Below are 12,607 nucleotides of genomic sequence, written 5' to 3'. Positions count from 1 at the left end.
TGTTGCTGACCGTGTCCATCCCTTTATGACCACAGTGTACCCATCTTCTGATGGCTACTTCCAGCAGGATAACGCACCATGTCACAAAGCTCAGATCATCTCAAACTGGTTTCTTGAACATGACAATGAGTTCACTGTACTCCACTGGCTTCCACAGTCACCAGATCTCAAGCCAGTAGAGCACCTTTGGGATGAGAGATTCACATCATGGATGTGCAGCCGACAAATCTGCAGAAACTGTGTGATGCTATCATGTCAATATGGACCAAAATCTCTGAGGAATGTTTCCAGCAACTTGTTGAATCTTTGCCACCAAGAATTTAAAAGGGGGTCCAACCTGGTACTAGCAAGGTGTACCTAATAAAGTGGCAGGTGAGTGTAAGTGTTTAATTGACAGAATTGGTCAGCCCAATTTAAACCTTAATATCTAAATGGAATTTTTCACAATAGAAGAATAAAAAGACAACAAAACACACCAAACTGCAGTGTAAATATGCTTGTTTTAAGGCAAACAACACAATTGTTGATGCCAGATTAAACAGACATGTTGGTAGAGCACTTTGCATGCTGATTGCGCCAGCAGGGGACCAATAGTGCACATGTAATGGTGCAACAGGCAGTGAACCGCAGTGAGGCAGATCTGAATGGAGCAGCAGGCACGGACTGGCACCAGAACGCCACCAGATTGATAACGTCCAGTTACATTAAACATTTATTCTCTTTTCTCCATCTCTTTTTCCTTTAGTTAACTTCTGCTCCGATCCATCACCCTCCAGCCCATCTGTCGCTGATAGCTGCAACACTTTGAATAAATTCCTCCCGACAAACAAAGCGGTTAACATCTCATGAATGCAGCTTTTTACACCCCACACACAGATTGTGGGGAAACTTTAGGGCCAGTGGAGTAACCAGTGCAAAGAAATCTGTGCTGGGACACTCCCTCTTAGCTTCCACTTCATTACCGGTATTGTGCTCGGGAGCGCGCAATCTTTGCGGCCGTCTCCGCCCGGCCCCGCCAGCTTTCTAATGACTTTTCAATGATGATTTAAAAGCTCGCAGGATCGTTTCCCTCCAAACTCCTCCCACCTCCCCTCTCATTCTTCCTTTCACTGCTTTTGAGTCTCATCCGCTTTTGTCTGGAGCTGTTTTCCATCACCGGCATTCTGGAGCGCGATTCAGGGGAGGTCAGGAGGAGCGCACATAAAGATTCACACATCAGGCCTGAATAAAGGGACCATATATAGGGGAGTTACACGTTACCAAGTGTGGCAGAGGTTTCTCCTTATTTCGTTGGGGTGAAGACAAACAGGATGTAAAAGTTAGTGCGTGAGGTGAGGAACGGCTGGAGGAGGGGCTCTGTGCGCACACCTGATGGTTGCGCCAGATTGTGCCGTGCTTTGGATGAACAGATGGGGGTGGATGAGTTAAGAGAAGCATGGAGGAAGGGAATGGCAGGCGTCTGCATATCACTCATGTGAAGTTATGTCTCCCCTTCTTCTCTCCACTTGCATGCGCTTCCATGTGCTTACAAGAAAAAAATCCCCCAGCATGCAGATGAGCTGCATTTGATGTAGCCCAAAGCAGGTTGGTCGCCATAAGAGCCTGTGATAATTCATCAATCAATGGGACATTGTGTGAGGCTCACAGGGATCTATAGGGAAGACTTGTCCTGGCCAAATGGCTCACTTAACAGCCTGGTGATGAGAAATTAGTAATCTTGTAGACACAGCCGTAACAGAGGCGTAACGCTCTGCATCACTGCATGAAAGATGAATATTCAGCTCAGTTGTGAGCATCAGATCAGTGTTTATATAAGAGTATTAAAGGAACACTTCTTAACAGCTGCTCCGCAAACAGATCAGCTCCATCACACACAGTTATTTAGAGCTGACAAGTGAGAGGCAGTCACTGAACAGTAAAAGTTTTTCAGTCATGCATATCAACAACTAGTGGATGTTGAGTCATCAGATCTTGAACAGATGTGTTGTCCCAGGTTTATCGGACTCTAAATGTAAAAATGTGGTTAATAGAAAGGCTTTATTGTCATAGTAAGAAGAATATACAACAAGATTGGGAGTGCTTCATCTGATTAAAGTTTTCTAGCTGTGATATTTTGAACATGCAGCTCACTTTCCTCACATTTGAGACAAATTCCGGTAAAACAGCCCAATATATGTAATGCTAACATTCATATGACAAAAGTATTCTTTCTTGTTAAACACATTTTCACTCCAACCTCGTCACATATTGACATTTGGTCATGGACTTTCCACATCCAGATATGACGTGCAAGGTACCCTGGGTGCATTGGTTGTTGACGTTCTGGGACGCTGTGGTAACTTCAGCCTGTTACATGCAGCCTGTCTGTTTTCAAAATACACTTCTGTTTCACAGGAAACATACAGTTTGCACACAGTCTCTGTCAGAATAAATGCATTACGTCGGTACAACACTGCGAATTGACGTTGTTTCCTTCAACAACAAATGCACATGGTTGGGTTTAGGAAAAAAACAGGGTTTGGCTTTACATTCATACGTGAAGTGAACACTGGCCCCTCGCATTAAAGTCGATTGTTGGACCCATCCATCACACACCTGCTCTACTCAGACTTACGGCACCTTAACTTTTGTCGTTGTCTCGGCTTTTTCGTCAGTGTCTGACGCTAGTAATCACTAACCAAACGCCAGTTTTTGATAACTTTGGAGAGAGACCAGGTGTCTAGTTCATGCACCTCGTGGTCCCTCTATGTCAGCAGACTACTTTGAGGAGGAGAGTTGCAGCTCCACAGATGGACTCAGGAAGAACTGTAATAACGCGTCATCCGGCGGCATCACCAGGTCAAATTTTTTATTTGTCACTTATGATCAAAAACCTGAAAAACATATGACAGCTTTGATTATACCTTGTGTTTAGTACTAATTATCAAATGTTAGCATGCTAACAAGCAGCACTAAGGCCTCATTTATGCTTATGCCTCGTTTCCACTTACGTATGTGACTGATGTTCATAGATCCTTAAATATATGGATGATACCTCTAGTGTCCATCACAAGGAAGTGCATTTCTTTATGGATGGATAGAAACCTGACAGAAACTACCTGTGTCCATGGGGGAGCGGCTAATTTTGTCCATTTTTGTAATCCAGTAGTTTGGAATATGCACTTTGAACATTACTGGGGCAAAAACAGGACCAATATTACATGGCAACACACAAATGAAGATGTTGACCTGCCAGGTACATGGCATGTTTTTAAATGTTTAATTAAACGAGAGTCATAACGACAGTCTGACTGTATATAATGTATAACCAAATTTTATCAGAATAACAATACTCAGATTCACAAAATGTAAGCAACACAGGCAACTGAATTAAAGGATGTAACCTGTTAGCTCATTAACAGCCTTTTTTTGTGCAAGGATGTTCTGAATAAATTGACATGTTTTTGGGATTGATCTTAGCCTATTAACCTTTTTTTGTGGCCGTCCAGCCCAGTTGAATTTGTGTGCAGGTATTTCTCTGGCCATCCTTTCTTGGTTGTCCGTTGTACCGACGCACCCATGAAAAACTTTTTTGTTGCCCTAATGGCACAGGTTCACAGCAGCCCTAAGACCGTCCCCAGTGAAAAAACAGAGACAGGTTGCCAAAAAAATCCATGTTTGGTGCCTAAAAAGCGACTGAAAAAGCAGTGACAGGTCCCTGAAAAACACCCATGTTTGGGGGCTGAAAGCTGCTGGAAACACAGCAGTGACCTGCTAAAAAACAATTGATTTTCATGGTACTATCCCTTGTGGAAAAGCAGGGACAGGTTGCCAAAAAGTCCATGTTTGATGCCTGAAAAGCAGTTGGAAAAGCAGTGGCGGATCCCTGAAAAATGCCCATGTTTGGGGGCTGAAAGCTGCTGGAAACACAACAGTGACTCACTAAAAAACAACCAGATCTGTTGTCTGTCTACAGCTTGGCAGGCTTCTTGTCTAGGTGACATGCCATCCACCACCTCCACCTCCCAATGACAAAGTCATGTCATATATTACATCATCTTAGAAATGTTTATATGATATGTTTGAAACATACAAAATATATACATGGTTTTCAGAAATGTACAAAGCCAACATTTTCTTCTGGCGACCAGGCTTTCACTCTCTGCTGAATTTCTGCTCTGGTGTCAGAGCCTCCGTTTGAAAAGGCTGTGAACTGCTACATTTGTCACAACAGAAGGCGCTGCTCTGCTCAAACGCCTCCTTTATACTGATCAGACACATAAAGTGCTCCTGATGAGATCAAAGATTTTCATCTGCAGTCTAGCAAACAAATAAGTAGTGTTTATGCTGTGTGGGTCTACAGCACTTTATTTTTAATGACACATTTCATCATCACAGACAAACTTTGCGACAGGCTTCTTTACTCCCCGTCATGAAGAAAAAAACATTTTAAGGCTTATTAGCTCTTTAACTTTAAGCAATAACCCACTAACCTACTTTATAGACTCTGTGAGTCACACAAGACAATCACCGAGTGCATTAGCAGCCAAGGTGGAAACGCTTCTTAAACTTGCCTATTTGATAGGCAACAGAACTCCCACTCTCACTTACTTTGTAATTCCTCTCTCTTATCTCCTCTCCCACTCCTCTTCCATCTTACCTTTTCGCATTTCTCTCTCGATTTCTCGACTTTTTCGTGCTTTTTCAAGTCCCCGCAGTGCTATTTAGAGCATGGCGCGGGGCTATATTAATGTGACTAAAGAGGATTGTACAGGTAACACAAGTCCAGCTGGCAGTAAACTCGGCGGTGCGGTTCCTCTCTCACAGAGCATTAAAGCTCCCCTGTTTATGGAGTCACCCTCCATAAACAATACTATATAATTCTCTTTGAACGTTACAGCACATGTCTCATATAAAACAACGCAAAATATGAGGGGACACCATGCACACCCACTCATACAGTACACAGGCTCCACACACACATACAGAAGGCAGGCTGCAGCACACGTGCACACAACCACAGCATTATGCGATCAGTGTATCCTCTCTGCATGTGCCAGCAAGACTTTGAAGGGAAGGCATTGTTTTCCCTCAGGAGTAAACAGCCACTGAAGACAAATAACTATATTCAACAAATAGTCTATATGCACCAAAACGCCCCACACCAAAAAACATCTCCCCGCTCACTATAGAGCTAATCAATATTTCAGCAGCCCAGCCTTGATTGTTCATGCAGGCCATGAGAGGGCTAATGAGGCGAAGCTGCAAAGACAATCTGTGCACCAAAGTAGGCTATCTACTAAAGGACAAAATCATCTTTCAGATCTCTCTTGGATGAGTCGCGCTCCGCCCGGAATGAGACGCCACTGAAGCGAGCCACTTGAGACCTTCCGCTGCATGACAGCTTATGAGTAGGCATATCCGTGTGAGAGGGAGCACAGATGTGGTTCCCTCTGATCTGGTGTGTCAAAGTCCTCACGCCTCACATGCTGTTTGTTGTCAGCACACTTTGAATTGCACTTTATGTGGCAAACGTGGGGTGCAAATAAATGACACCTGATGGATTGACACCAAATTGAGAGCTTGGAGTTATGAGGTTTTAATCAAAGTTTAGTCAACCACAAATAGAGCTTTGGATGTTGTAAGTTGTGCCATTTGAGCATTTGAATATTTACAAAGACAAATCGTTCACACCAGTTTTACAAAGGGACTGTACATAAATGATCTGGGATTAGATGTTTAGTTTGTTTTTTAGCTCTAAATATATATTTTATTTCAGCCTTCTTTTTGTAATATACTTAATAACCACATAAATATTGACTTTGAAAAGACAACATTCATTTGTACAGAGGACACAAGCCGCTCCTCTCTCTTGCTCTCTGAAAACTCAGATCAGACAGGAAAACTAAGCAGTTCTGATAAAATATAAACATATACCCACCAGATTTTTTTCATTGTCTCATTCAATGTCATGGACAAGCCAGAAAGCAGCTTAGTAAAGAGTAGAAAGTGAGAACCTTACAGTGGTTACTTCTGTTTATTTATCTCTTAAGCCCAGTTCGGACCAAAGATTTGTGACGGGACGAAACCATTGTAGAACGTTGCAGAGAAGAGTTGCGTCAGTGTGAACTGGCTGGTCTGAGCTCCACTCAAGCCGGCTGATGGTGTCACCTGCAACTTTGCTGGTCAAATCACACAAGGCAGTGGCAGGATGCTGCTACAAATGCAAAGACGGCATAAAGAAGGGACTTTGTAGTGGCCCTACAGCATGATCTTTGTGTAAAAAGGGCTAAAGGTTTCACGGTTTCAGTGGTTTCCTGTTTCTAGCAACTTATGTTGGTGTGATTAGGACCCTTAGCCACTGAATTGGGCAGAAAATTGACCAATCTGGCAACATTTCTTCGGTGTAAAGTTTTCCCCCTCAGATCCAGAACATTTCTGGCGATGGCCAATAATATCCGAACATATAAACACCGCCATCGGGCAAAGAAAAGTACACTCTTTGGGACATAAACAAAGATTGTAGGCAGCACTTTTGCATTAGTCATTGCATGTTTCATTGGATGTGATATGCTGTAAAGCCCTGTGAAGCAAACTGTGATTTGTGATATTGGGCTTTATAAATAAAACTGATTGATTGATTGATTGATTGATTGATTGATTGATTGATGTTTTTACAGTTACAACTGCAGGGTAACAACTGAAACTGAAACTGTGAAGGACCACATGCTACTGAAATATGACAGTACTCCCCAAGTAACATATCCTCATACAGTGGTTCACATAATATTTAACAACTTAACACCCTGATTAACAATTTAGCGCCCCTACTAGCAAGGTTAGGATTAGGAAAAGAATCATGGTTGAGCGTCATCATGTTACATATTTAACGTAAAGTTATGTAGGTTAGGTTAGGGAGTAGAAACATGGTGGTGATGCAGCTTAAAATAACTGAAAGTTCACTTGGTTTCACAGGGGACACAAACACCAGTCCCCAAGGAAAAGTCCTGTGTTTGTTTGACCCATCAGCTGCCCCAACCTGACTTTCACTCTTAATACCACTTCCTTCTTTCCTCCCATCAGCGCATTCATCACATGATCGCTGCCTTCTTGGTTACATGGGTTATCAGCTTAGTGGCCTAGTGGTAGAGAGTCTGCCTTGAGACTGGGAGGTCGTGGGTTCAATTCCCGGCCGGGTCATACCAAAGACTATAAAAATGGGACCCATTGCCTCCCTGCTTGGCACTCAGCATCAGGGGTTGGAATTGGGGGGTTAGATCACCACATGATTCCCGAGCGCAGCACCGCTGCTGCTCACCGCTCCCTCAGGGGATGGGTCAAATGCGGAGAAGAAATTTCACACACTCAGGTGTGTGACAATCAGTGGAACTTTAACTTTAACTTTAACGTTATATCCAAACGTTCTCATCCCAACTTGTCTAATATCGCTGTTTTGTCAGTGTTACTCACGTCTACATACTACGCGCTGGGTATCCTCCTGCATTTGTTATTGACATACCGAGACGACATGTCAATGTATGTTTGTTACATAAAATGTGTCTTTTCAAAATCGTCTTCCATTTCCACAGGAAATGTACAGTTTCTGCTCGTTAGAAGCAAACTTACAACGTCTGTCAGACACCTCGTATTTATGTTTATTTCCTTGTGCAACAAAAACACGTGGTTATGTTTAGGAAAAAAAACGTCATAGTTTGGCTCTACATTCATACAGGAAGCAAACACCAGCCTCCCGGGTGAAAATTCCGGGCTTTGTTGGAGTCACCCGTCCCTCCTCCTGCCCACCCCACAAGGACATGCCAGCTCCTTATATTACGTTGTCGCATTTCAAACTGACGTCATCCAGAGGTCTGTCAATCCACCATGACAGGCACATTTTGGCACATTGCACTTTCACTTATTAGCTGTATTGGTTTTTACCATCCCTGTTATTGTTGTCGCAGTGGAACTACCTCCATTCATTGCCTCTGCCTGAAGTGATCTAGTGTGTGGATTGTGTCGATGTCTTTGTCTACATACTGTGTATGTCTTTTTGTTTACCTTGGCAAACCAGTTTCCCCTTTAAAGATTAATAAAGTGAATCCTATCCTGTCCTATCCTATCCAGGTGCCGTCTGGCCATGTTCTTAACTGATGCCACCCATCCACTTATCATACTGTCATGACAGGTGCTGTCCAGCCGACCAGAGGCGTATCACACCACCGCGAAAGGTGGGTTTTGGCGTTGGTGTCTGACATCGAAATCACTGACAAAGCAGAGGTATTTGACACATTCAGAATGAGAATGGGCTGGTAATATACAAATTCCTGGCACATTACTTTTCATCTGTGTACATATGAAGAGTGCATGAGAACAGCCAGCCCCAAGATATCCTGAAGATATCAAGGTTTAAATCAGGGTGTAGGATTTAACAAGTTGTATGTTATTTTGACATCATGTTGCAGTTCAAAGTCAAGAGTTTATTTTATGAGATTCAGCCCACCTCACCACAAAAATAATTTTTGTACAGTCCCTAAATGTGATGTTAAATCTTTGATCAGCTCTCCATCCAGAGAGAACCTTTTTGACTTCACGCTTGTGTTATGAAAAGCTGAAATGAAAAGGCTTACGCTTGCAGGACTATAAATTCAAGTGGTATCGTTATGAAACGCTGTTAGAGTGCTACATTTTGGGCCTCCGTTGCCATCAAAGAGAAAAAAACAAGCTATGTAAACACAGAGATCCTTGCAGGCACACTAACACACACACAGCAGGCAACACCCAATTATCTTTGCTCACAATAAATGAGAAACAGTCAAATTAGTATTGGGTCTGGGAAGTATCTTCATAGATTAGAATATAAAAAGTGGAGGAAAACATCCTCACTCACTATTCCTCACAGACCCTCGACACAAAGCCAAATGTAGGCTATTTCATAAAACTACAACCCCGTGTCATCAAAGCTCTCCCTGCGGAGGCGTTATTCTTGATCGCTCCTCCCGTCTAAGCGCCCTATTTCTCCACATAGTCATCTTTGTTTGCAACACTTGTCTCGCGTCACCAAGAGGAAAAAGCCCGCGTTCGATTCATCTTAACAGTTTGTGTGTCACTAGGGGGAAAAAAATGGGTGAAACTTTAAAAAATTCAGGCTTTGTTGCCAGAGAACAGAAGGCTCACAAAGTTTTATAGAGGGAGCCATGAAGTTCTGCCTCATTAGATAGAATAGCTGTTCTATATTCAGGGTCTCTGTGGGGCTAACAAACGCAATGAGTGGGCCAAACTCGGTTCGTTCCGCCAGAGCAAGGGCCCTTTTGTTTGTGTTTGGTGGGTGGGGTTGGCTGGGGTACAGGGGCCAGGCGGGTCCTTCAAAACCTGGATCTCACCACAGCTGAGCGGACTATATTAGGAGGGGAGTGTACGTAATGGACTACATAAAAAACCCTGCAGGATTTGAAGTTGCACAGCTTGTCCTTAAATGATCTAATCCAGTTGGTTACATCACTGCAGAGACCCAGATTGATATCTGATACCATGAAGTGAAAAGTACAGCAGGTGTATTAGTTCCCACACTGTAGCACAAAGGAGCTGTAATACTTCAGCTGGAGGTGGTGATCAAAAACAACGACTGAATGACGTCAAGTGCTGAGATTTCAGCTCTGCCATTAATTCTGAGATGTGTAGCTGCAGACGCATTCCACCTGTAGCGTACACGACATGTCCCTTCAAACCTCGCCCACCACTAGCACAAAACCCACCAACGTGACAGCTATCTGAACCCTGCTACACTGTAGTGAAAAAATTAGACCAAATGTGGCAATAATCCAATTTATAATTCATAATACATGAAGATGTGATTCACTTTATATGTTATGAGATGTGACGATAGCTACTCACTAACTTAGCATTAGCGTAAGTAACAAGATGTAGTCTTCCCATAACCCCTACCCTAACCTTAACCACCTCTTTCAATGTAATACTTCATAGCTAACATTAGGTAATTGCTAACTTAGCATTAGTGCAAGTAATGAGATGTAGCCTTTCCTACTACCCTTATCCTAATCTTAATAACCTCTCTTTTAACATTATACTTCGTAGCCAATGTTAGGTCATCCCTAACTTAGCATTAGCATAAGTAACAAGATGTAGCCTTCCCATTACACTTATCCTTGTCCTAACCTTAACCACCTCTTTTTTATCATGATACTTTATAGCTAACGTAAGCTTATCACTAACTTAGCATTAGCGTAAGTAACAAGATGTAGCCTTTCCCATTACCCTTACCCTAACCTTAACCACCTTTCTTTACACTTAATACTTCATAGCTAATGTTCGCTAATTGCTAACTTAGCATTAGCGTAAGTAACGTGTTGTAGCCTACCCATTACACTTATCCTTATCGGAGATGTAACCATTCCTATTACCCTACCCTAACCTTAACCCTTAATACACATAGCCTAACGTTATTCATCCCAACAACAGGAAATACTTTTTCCCTAACCTGATTTGAAGTGTGTGCTGCACATATGAGCATTTTTGATGATCGCCTCCGTCCAGTCCTTTCGTCTTATCACATTTAACCATAGCCGAGTTGTTTTTGTTGACGGACAGTGGCAGCTGTGATGAAATTTAAGTTTTGAGCCATGACTCCTTCTATTCTGGCTCCCACTAACACAACAAGACGACACTCCTATGTAGCTGCCCTGTGGTGGAGAGTCATGTTTTGCCTCCAGCTAATACAATGACACCTTTGTGACGTCAGCCCTAAAAGGGTCTATAGGGTCAGCAGATCAGTTTTAAATGTTGCAGTAAGGAAACAGAGGCGGTCACAGTGAGCTGAAAACATCTCACTGTGATTTGTGACCAGCCGGGCTCCAACATCTGATATCAAGGTGAATAACTTCACCTTGATATCAGGTGCAGTGGGACAACGTACACTGTTCTTTGTTATTTTTTTTCCTGGTGATTGGGATGTGAGATCTCTTTACATGTGCATGTTCTTCAGATAAAACTGTTTCAATTACTTAATTTTTTAATTATTTTCATCAATTCAACATTGAAACAATGTAGGTCACTCATTCATAGCATTTATACAGCCATAATAATATATGTAGAGTGTGAGAGTGGGGCCAGTGTATATATTTTTCATATTCAGTTATATTTTTAAGAGCAGCTCTTATTCCAGAAGGCAGAGGCACTGAATATTAAAAAAAATCCACAGCCTGAGTTTAAGGACACATCTCAGAGTTGTCCTCCTAAAAAAGATTAGAGGATTAGGAAACCATCTCGAAGTTGCTGTTTCATGTCTGTGTCCTAGATTCAGCTTGATATCCTTTGATTGCACAAAGAAAGCCACTCAGGCTATAGAGCTCTGAGCCACGATAATGGGGAGAAATTTGCACTGTGTCATTATTTTCATCTCACTCTGTAGCAATCATTTATTATAGGCGGTATTTCATTGATAACTAAATAGGCTTATTCTCTGTTCATGTCGGCTCGCTCATTAGGGCCTAATAATGCAAATGTTATACAGGCTATTAGAGGTGTTTAGCAGGCTTGTGTCTGAAGACGTGGGTATTTGTTGGGCAGATGGACGCAGCTCCAGGGCTGCCCTCACCCCTGACCCCCCACAGATGTCCCAAACTCAGGCACAGCTCCGTCACGAAGCGGTGGAAAATCAGTAATACACCGGAACCGGCTTGTCAATACGCAGGACAATTAGGCGCGTTTGCGCGCCGGCTCTGGCTGCGCAGCGGCGCTCGTTGCTGCGTGAAACACGCAGTGATTACAGCCAAGATGAAAGAGGGAAAGAGGCCATGTGGTGCCTTTCTGTGAAGGCCTGCTTGACCGATGGATCTCCGCTGAATAGGGCTCTGGTGGTCATACATAAATTAAGAGGTTAAGTGAGCCATCAGGAACAAATGTTTGCATTTATTAACTAAGGATAATAGCTCCCAGCAGTGAACCCACAGCCCGGGTTCCCATTTGGGTTGAATTCTTAAGCGTGGGCCAATGTGAAACTATCACTTTAGGCCAGTTGCGGCTCAGTGTATCTGGATCAATCAAGTCTAATTAACCTCCTCAAACCTAAACTCTATTAAATTATAATATGAGAGGGATGCTGCGGGTCAGGGAGGACAGAAAACACAGTCACTGCTGTTAAATATCACATCAGAAGCCTCTGCGGGAATATTATAGACTGTTTGCATTATTGAGGCGCACACATTGTTCCAAATGGACAACCAGGAATCACATATACATGCAAAATATGTCTAAAACCAATAAGTGCGACTCCATTAAGACATCAGAGACTGAGATGTTCCGGAGGCTCGTTATACAGAGCAAACATTCCCATTCACATGTGAGGAGGAGGGATCCCGCAGGAATGCATGAGGCAGGTGTAAATTTAAACTGTTAATGAGGCGCATCAAAAGCATCAAAGGCGCGTCGTGCTGAGCCTTTCTACCATTAGTCCATACTAGACAAAAGCCATCAGAGAGTTTTCCTCGCTAAACGGTGCCGAATGGGTCCGAGCAGCGGGAGTTGTATTGTCGGCGCAAACCCCCGCGGACTGCACCGGGCTAACCAGCCAAGTCTTATGAACTGAGACTCTAACGAGACAGATGAAACGTCT

This window comes from Epinephelus fuscoguttatus, linkage group LG15 (genome assembly GCF_011397635.1).
Source record: "Epinephelus fuscoguttatus linkage group LG15, E.fuscoguttatus.final_Chr_v1".
NCBI lineage: Eukaryota > Metazoa > Chordata > Actinopteri > Perciformes > Serranidae > Epinephelus > Epinephelus fuscoguttatus.
The sequence above is the reverse complement of the archived record's forward strand: the minus strand, read 5'-3'. Positions refer to the sequence as shown.